We start from the raw sequence: 9,627 nt of genomic DNA, 5'->3' as shown, positions 1-9,627 counted from the left end.
CATTGACTGTACATTTTTTCTCTTTTGAGCATCCTTACTTTATAAAAATGCAATGCTTCATTTTTTCATGTCATGGAAGATCAACTATTATGGTTGTTAGAAAAATATCACTCGTCACCTGCTTGGTCTTCAATATCAGGATACATGTATTTATTATCCTTGCAAGAATGGAAGTAGTCATCACACACAGAGCTGCATGGGACAAATAGTACCCAGAACAGTGTCCTTCAGATGCTTATATACAAGAGAGTGTTACAGTCACCCGATGGAGGTATACTGGTTCAAAGCAGTATACTGAGTCTTATTTCAGATTAGCTGAGGCCTGCGTAAGCAATACACATGTCAGTCATATATCTATCTCCATAGAGGCTGAATCATCATGTTAATCGTCGTCACATAGCTATCATATGCCTAAAACAGTCCTGATGCTCTTCTAGGTAATCATACATCCGGTCACGTACAGCTACATAGGGCCTTTGTTATCATGTGCACATTCTGTATGTTCCCATCCATGGTTATACAATATCAAATGCATACAAGTAAAGCGGTAATAAAAACGTTTATTTATAAAAAGAGAAAATAAAGAATTTTTTTTAAGGGTTAAAAAATAAATAATGATATTTTTCACTTATTTCATTTCAATTCCTGATACATATAAGAGGGATAGGGTTAGGGTTATGAGGACACTTTAAACGTCACAGTAATGAATAAACAGGATTTAAAGAATGTTTAAAACACAAAAGTTGATCTTATAACATGTAATAAAATCCATGATGGCAGGAGTCGGTGAAAGGTGTAGAAAGTGTGGTCACTTTAGGTCAGTCTTACTGTAGAGTAAACCGTCTCATCCTCTGTGCTTCTCTTTCTTTTGCTCTTGCTTCGCATCGTTTTGAAATCCAGAGCTTCGTACTCCAAATCTTTAGATTCCTGATTCTGTAGACAATAAGGAACTCAATTATAGAAAACAGATACTATACCTTTATAGTTATGGAATGTGGCTGTTTATAATTAAATATGATCGATGTTTGGAAGATCTTTAGAGCTTACCTCAATGTTAGGAGTGTATTCTGCGACCGAAGTCTGGGGAGGAGACACCCCTGTAATAAAACAAATCAAATGTTATAGTCATTACATTCCAAACAATGTAATTAATTGGACCCTTGACCTAAATGATGAGGTGTGTGGATTATCCAATGACAATTTTACATTGTTTCTGAAAAATCTATATTTAACTAACTTTTTTTTCTTGTACCCCTACAAATTGACAGTATTAATATTGAACTAGTTGAAAAAGAGATAGATTATTTTTTAAATGCTATGAACAACACAAATACAATTCTTAGAGACAAATGCCTCAAAACGGATACCTCAAAACCAGGGAAAACACCAAAAATATCTGCGTGGCTGGATAAAACTATGAAAATATACTTAAGTCATTTTAGTTATTAAGCAAAAATCTTTCCTCTTTTTTTTCTGAAAACAATAATAAAATGTACCTCCAGAATGAAGGTTTTCTCTCCTTGACACTTTGCAGAGGATACCGATTACGATGATGTTCAAGATAACAGACACAATCAGAGCTGCAACCACAGAATGCATCAAGAGAGGGAAGATGTCTTGCCGTTTCTCTGTAAAACATAAAATAATTAAAAATGTAAAAAGAAATGGCTTTGATTAATATTTTTTTTAAATGGCGCTCACCTCCAACCTCCAGTCTTGTTCCTTTCCCGAAGATTATCTCTCCACATAAAGCCACAGCACAGTAATACGTCCCAGCGTCAGACAGGCTTACATTCTGCTTTGATAAACTGTGCACACAGCTCCACGCAGGAAACTCGGACCCCAGGCTCTGCACACACTGACTGCTGCCGTTTGTGTGGATGTACATAGTTCCCACATGTTTGGAGTTTGTTGAATTCTCCTTTTTGAACCAGTAAACACTTTGTTCTGTGTCATTGGTTCCAGTGTGCACCGTGCAGTTCAGAGTAACAGAGCCTCCAGGCTTCACAGAGTCGGACTCCGGCTGCTGGAGTAAATACCTGAGACTGGACTCTGAAATGTAGAAATTGACAGAAAGGGTTATGAAATTGAGGACACAGAAAAAAAGTTGTTTACTGTCCTTAATCAGAAACAAAATACCTTTCAAAACCAAAAAAGTTCCGTTGTCAAATTCAGTGACTACGCCACTGGTTTTTCCACAGTAGTATATAGCTGAATCTGAGTCCTGGACATTAGAAATGTTCAGATGGTAGAACATCAATCCAGTGTGAACTGCAAAGCGTTCCTCTTTACACTCGTTGTAAAATACATTGCTGTTCTTTGCATGTATGTAAACAGAGGATATCATTCTAGGTTGCCTCCCTGGTACCTGCTTGTACCAACACAGGTTGTTGTCAATGGAGGTATAGAAACACTTCAATGTCACATTTTGTCCGGGTTCAGCGTAGAGCAGAGCGCCATCTGAAATACAGACAGTTAATTACCATTTAATTAATTAACAGTTAATTACCAATTACCATTTTACTTTAAACACATTTTAAAATCTCATGCATCACAATTTCAAAATGTAAGATTCACTAAAAAAACACTTGCAGGCTCTGAAGAGTGTAACTAAGAGCACATAAATCTTGAACATCCTTTACGCTCCGTTGTTCAGACTCTGCCAGTGTGATGGAGGTTTCAGTAAAAGTTTTGAGGTGAATTTTTAACGCCGTCAGCGGAAAAAAGGCGCGTTTGAGTGACCCAGGTGTTGCAGAATTGTGGTTGTCAATACTTCTTCTAACGGAAGTGAAAACGCTTTGATTGTTATTATTATTGGTCCGTTAACCCTTGTGAACAGCCAATCTTTTTAGAACATCTTTCCTTTTCGGCTAAATATGTCACACTGTGGTTTTGATGTGTTTTAGATGTATAAGGGGCATCAGGCTGGTGCTCTAATTTGCCAGTTTTGTGCATGAAATGAGGCTTCATACTGCCGAGAACAGAGCCTTGAGGAACTCCACGTCATTTTTGCAATTACCAAATATGGTATCATCCCTTTTCTTCATTTGTTCTGAAGATAACAAATGCATCACAAATGGAAACATTTGGCAACATACAGTAGAATTAAAATATTTTGTGTGACCTGGATATGCACTCACTCTTCCCTATATTTTGGCTACCTTACAATTACAGAAATTAGGTTTTGAAGTTGCATTCAAAGACCCCATGTCCATATTGTTTTTGATATCTAGCTTGAAAAGTGGTTCAGTTGTAGGTTTGTTGTGACACATTGTCAGTCATGAGTATCTGAAACGGATAGATTCATTTACTATTATTCTTTTTTTGCACCATATCCCCAGTTTTCAGTGGCGTTTTTATATGTACAAAAGTGGAGGGTCACGAACAACTTAGATGTGTATATATAAGCTTCTGGTGCTTTTTTAAACATGTAAACAAATAGCTGTAGGCTATCCATGGTTCCGATAGAGAGAGGGGGGGGGGGGGGAAAATAGAAAACACAGACACTCATCACCGAGGTCACAATATAAATCGATCCAGCAGAGCAATAGCCTATAGGCAAAACACAGAAGATCAACAAAATATGACATAAAATGAACTTACCAAAGCTGAAGTAGATGGTCAACTTCATTCATTTTCTTTCCGTTTTACTGATTTTAATCGCTATACGCTGCTCTCTCTCTCGTCTCCTCTTCACAAACAAATTAAGCTTAGCGCAAGTTCAAGCAGGAAGACCAAGCTCTTCATTCATATTACACGTCACTTCTCTACCCTCTCCTCCCTCATTAAGTGATCGGGGGCGTCACTCCCCAGCTAACCAATCACTCCTCTCTCCATTCTCACAAGCCTATCGTTGCACCCGCTAATCCCTTTATATCTGCTCTTCCCTCTTGTCAGCTGTCATTCCAGGTGACAATACGCAACAGCAGCAGGGCTTCGTCCCAGCTCCAGGTATATATTCATTAGCTGCAGTATTGCGGATTAAGCTACAGGCAGCGTTCCCCAGGCTAGCGGTTCCAGCCGGCCACCCCGCAAACCCGGACGCGGGAGGAAAGGACAAGGATATCGGGCTCCACGGAAGTTCCTCCGGCTTAACGGAAATGGGCTACTTCAGGCAAACAATTGACGCACGCCTTCAGTCTCTCGAGAGGGCATCACTGGCATCAGGGCCGCTCAAATGCGGCGCTTCCGGCCTTCACGCGGAACGGGCCCTCATGCATGCAAAGCTTCACCCACTTCTGGCTTCAACCACAACCCCTCTTGCCGGCAGGCAGGGCTTAAGCTACATCCCATTGAAGCTACTTCTCCTCCCGGCTCAGTAGCCAGTCATAGGCGGCTAGCAGGTTCATTGCACAGCCCAGGCTCTCGCCTCTTTTCCCCGCGCCTCACCTCTAAAATAGGCGTCAGGGTAGCGCTGGCAAGAGGCAGTTTGCAACACATTCACGAGATGTTCGTACAGTATATGCATCGCTGCCTTTAGTTCAGGGTTAAAGTGAGTCCAGGCAGCGTCGGGTGTAACGTGTTACAGCATGGAGTTATGCAGTTCGGGTAACTACTACCCGTCACAATGCTCAGTAAGTACCGCAGTTTCAAGCTTCAACACAGTCATGGACGCTGCCCCATCCGTGGTTTTGGGGGGTTTCTTTCAGGGAGAAAGAGAAGTTCACGTAAGATAATAGAAGACAGTCTTAATCACCCAATAAAGCATATCAGCATCTATGTCTCACCGTGGCGTAATTAATCTGCTAATTAAGCTAGTCCTATATCACGGGTCATGTTTCAGTATTTACCTAAACGTTCATCATTTTATGCTGCGCATATTGCACCTCATTTATATTTTGGCTTCATGCTCACATGGCTCGCGATAAGCCAGGTTATGATATTCATGCATTACTGTACTTAAGCTAACAGCTGCATTACATTGTCTACATCTCCCTCTTCGCCCGGACATCGGCTCGTGCCGGCAATCCAAGATCTCTTCAGTTTACCTATGGTAAACATGCATATAACTGGTGGTGGTGTCTTAATAGCATTTCAGGGCTTCGTCCAGGATAGGTGCAGCAACCCTGCCGCAATCAAGGTAATTATTCCTCATCCCTACAACAACCAGACGGCCATCCAAGATCTCTCTTACCTGGTATTTATGCATTTTAGTGGTAGTGTTCATCTGTGTATGTTTAACCCTGCATCGCAGGTCATCGACCATCGTGTCGGCAATGTTTAGTGGTAGTGTTCACGTAAGCCCGGCGCTGATTCCGGCCGTCGACCTCCGGGTCAGCATCTTATGATGTACAGTAAGCCCGGCAGCGATTCCGGCCGTTGTTTAGTGGTAGTACGTAAGCCCGGCACTGATTCCGGCCGTCGGCTCTCGGTTCAAGCATCTTATGATGTACAGTAAGCCCGGCAGTGATTCCGGCCGTCGTTTAGTGGTAGTGTTCTCGTAAGTCCGGCGCTGATTCTGGCCGTCGACCTCCGGGTCAGCATCTTATGATGTACAGTAAGCCCGGCAGCGATTCCGGCCGTTGTTTAGTGGTAGTACGTAAGCCCAGCGCTGATTCCGGCCGTCGACCTTTGGATCAGCATCTTATGATGTACAGTAAGCCCGGCAGCGATTCCGGCCGTTGTTTAGTGGTAGTACGTAAGCCCGGCACTGATTCCGGCCGTCGGCTCTCGGTTCAAGCATCTTATGATGTACAGTAAGCCCGGCAGCGATTCCGGCCGTCGTTTAGTGGTAGTGTTCTCGTAAATCCGGCGCTGATTCCGGCCGTCGACCTCCGGGTCAGCATCTTATGATGTACAGTAAGCCCGGCAGCGATTCCGGCCGTTGTTTAGTGGTAGTACGTAAGCCCGGCACTGATTCCGGCCGTCGGCTCTCGGGTCAGCATCTTATGCTGTACAGTAAGCCCGGCAGTGATTCCGGCCGTTGTTTAGTGGTAGTGTTCTCGTAAGTCCGGCGCTGATTCCGGCCGTCGACCTTTGGGTCAGCATCTTATGATGTACAGTAAGCCCGGCAGTGATTCCGGCCGATTGTTTAATCCACATGTTAATCTCTCATTTCATCCATAGATCACCGCAGTCAGCCACAAGGTAAGAAACTCATTACAGCTCAGTATGTCATACTTCACTTCTTTGGGGGTTTCTTCGGAGCGGTTCTTCCCCTCCTGAATGATAATCCTGCAAACCGGGGCCTAATCGCCAAACACCATTCCATTCTCCTGTCTTAATTACACACAGCATCTATTGCACGTCTGTCCGTCCTGGGAGAGGGATCCCTCCTCTGTTGCTCTCCCTGAGGTTTCTCCCATTTTCCCCTTTAAAACTGTGGGTTTTATTCGGAAGTTTTTCCTTGTACGATGTGAGGGTCTAAGGACAGAGGGTGTCGTATTGTCATGCTGATATTTTTGTACAGATTGTGATGTCCACTGGGACAGGTGTAACATTTGTGATGTTGGGCTATATAGATAAACATCGATTGATTGATTGATTGATTGATTAATTCTGGCAATCATTATTTCATTCATATAACGTGTCCCAGTAATAAATATGTATTTCATACATCAATGTCTCTCCTGATTGAACTACTATTTTCGCGGCACACATACTTACAGCCAATCAGCTCTCTGAATTATGAGATGACGTTTGGTAGGTATGTCAGGACAGTGCCCCTATGGTGATTATTTTTTTGCTGCACACATTGAATAGAAAAATACAGCACCCATTCACTTAGACAGTGAGAGAGAGGGGCTAGATCGGGGCTTGACCCATGTCGCTCAAAACGGCTCAATAGGCACACTGTAGACACTAATTAGAAGAACATAGACTAAAACAGCAATGTACAGACGAATCAGATGATTAAACATGATCTTAAAATATATTTTAAGATGTGTTTTTTTTGCATTTATTTGCATTTTTTAGGAATTATTATTTGAATGACTTTCTGCTGACACTAGGTGGAGCTGTACCTGCCCCTAATGACCAGTCGCCACTGCCAGTTTTCCAAATTTGCTAAGGAATGTGATTTTTCCCCTCTATAATTTTGCTCTTTATTGCCAAGGCCAACCCCTTGGTGGCATGTGGAATCAACTGAAATAATAAATTGCATGTTTCCACATTACAAAAACAACAGAGAGATGTTTTTGTTTGTACTATCAATGACTAAGTAGTATGTCAAGTCTCTTTCCTTTATCTCACCAGTGGCGACTGGTCATTAGAGGCAGCCCCACCTAGTGTCAGCAGAAAGTATTACAAATAATGATTACAACAAAATGCAAAAAATAAATTAAAAAATATATTAAATATATTTTAAGATCATGTTTAATCATCTGATTCGTCTGTACATTGCTGTTTTAGTCTGTGTTCTTCTAATTAGTGTCTACAGTGTGTGCCTATTGAGCTGTTTAGAGCCATGTGGGACAAAACCCGACCCTGCCCCTCCCTCTTACTGTCTAAGTGAACGGTGACTGTAAAAACTACACTGCGCATGCTCAGAATATTTTTCTATTTAATGTGTGTGGCAAAAAAATAATGACCATAGGGGCATAGTGCTGCCATCCCCACCATACGTCATCTCACATCATTCAGAGCTGATTGGCTGTAAGTACGTCTGCCGCGAAAAGTGTGGTGTGTGAAGAGGAGACGAGAGAGCTGCAGTGACGCATCCTAAAACCAGGAAGTAAGCTGCGCATGGCTTCCCTCGACAAAAAAGCAATGATATTTCTCCATAGGATTTTAGAAAATAGCTCAAAATAAGATCTGTGGGAAACAAACCTGTTAGATAAATGCACGTTTTGTTCAGCCGGATAATATCCACATGTCTACCCTACTTTTATAATTTTCGAATCATAAATCTATTGATTAGATTAGATTTATGATAGACTTTTGAAACTACAAGAACATAAGGAGGACTTTTACAAAAAAGTAATAGAGATTTTTGTCCAGAAGGATAGGCACATGGACTTCATCTTCAAGTCAAGGTAAGACTACAATTTTATTGAAAATGGGATCTTACTAAGAGAGAACAATTCAATATTTAAATGATAAAATTACATTTTTTGGGTATCCTTTTGTTGAACTGTCTGTTTACAATTAATTGAAGCATCAGACAAAAAAAGCTTTTGAAAATAATATTATATTTTGATTTAGGTCCAAATATAATATTTGTAAACCTGAAGAGTCAGTGCCAGTGCCTCACCAGCCATGAACCTCACTGCAGAAGCTTATATATAGACATCTACGTTTTTTGTGCCCCACCACTTTTGTACATATAAAAACGCCACTGTATCTCACACACACACAGACACCTCACAACAAACATCAGGAGACAAAAATCAGAAGTGCGTGTGGCTTTGTAACTTGCTCAATCACCATATAAACAAGCCTGTATCACGTATTTAGAAAGAAATGAGACAAGAAAAAAAGAAACAGAATAGGAGAGAGCAAGAGGATGTGAAAATGCACGCAAGAGCTTTGATGCTTTTCTCAATGAGGAAGCCTAGAAAAAGGAGAACTGTATCAATACCCCGGTGGGTCAGCAGATGTCAGTGTAAACCTTGAATGCAACACAATGAAGCCTGATGGGTGTATTTGTTGGTAACGTTGTAAAGGAATGATTGGCACATGTTTTCTCGCGTTTCGTCATACGACAGCTTCTCTCACTCTTATGTTTGGTAACTTCTGCTTTGCTTGCCTTTTGGTATTGAGCATTATGTTAACACTGTGTACAAGAGCACTGTAGACAACTCCTAATATAGTTAATCATATAATTACTTATATCTTGCAAAAAATAAAGCCAAGTCATAGCAAGATTTATTTAGAATAGATTGATGCTTTTAAAAGTGAGTGTGTTAACCTCAGTGGTTGATAGTAACTGAGTACATTTAGACAAGTCTATACGTATACATTTTTAACTAATGAGTATTTCCGTTTTCTTCGATTTTTTACTTCTCTATATTTCGTTGCTAAGAAGATTATGTTTTTGATGATGGGAAGGTTAAAACAATGAGTTTACGTAATATTGCAAAACACTAAATCTAAGATTGTAAACAACTTTGAAAGATGGAACTAAAAATGTGTTATTTAGGTAACACATTTAAGAAAAATGAACCACTCTGAAAAGATCCTGCTTCTATTATCATCTGTTGTCATAAACCGTGCTCTCTCTTCATCTTTGACAAACACTTGAAGTTGACATCCCAACTATACAAAATGAAATTACGACTTGTCTTTACACAGTTGCTGTATAAAGCTATATTTTACATGCCATTCCTGAACCCAAATAATGAGAAATAGAAAAGAAAAGTATTGTCTAACGCTTTTGATACCTTGCTATGTTAATTGCTAACTATTTATAGACTAGATGGTAATTGTTAATCTTCAATATGTGCCGTATGATCACAATTGTGTTTCTTTCCTGTTATTTTATATCCAGGTCAGTGTGTTCTATTCACAGTAGAATCCTTTGTTGTTCTTTCATCATGTGATTTTGGTAGAGGTAGGTTAAAGGCCATGAGACACTTTTATGAGGCTGAAAACCAAATAAACCAAATACAACTTTTTCTTCATCAGTTTTCTTAGAGACCACAGGGCTTTATTTATAACAAACACCGGACTCTTAGAGGTTGAGTCAAA

This window comes from Gymnodraco acuticeps, unplaced genomic scaffold (genome assembly GCF_902827175.1).
Source record: "Gymnodraco acuticeps unplaced genomic scaffold, fGymAcu1.1, whole genome shotgun sequence".
Lineage (NCBI taxonomy): Eukaryota > Metazoa > Chordata > Actinopteri > Perciformes > Bathydraconidae > Gymnodraco > Gymnodraco acuticeps.
This window is presented reverse-complemented; position numbering follows the sequence as displayed.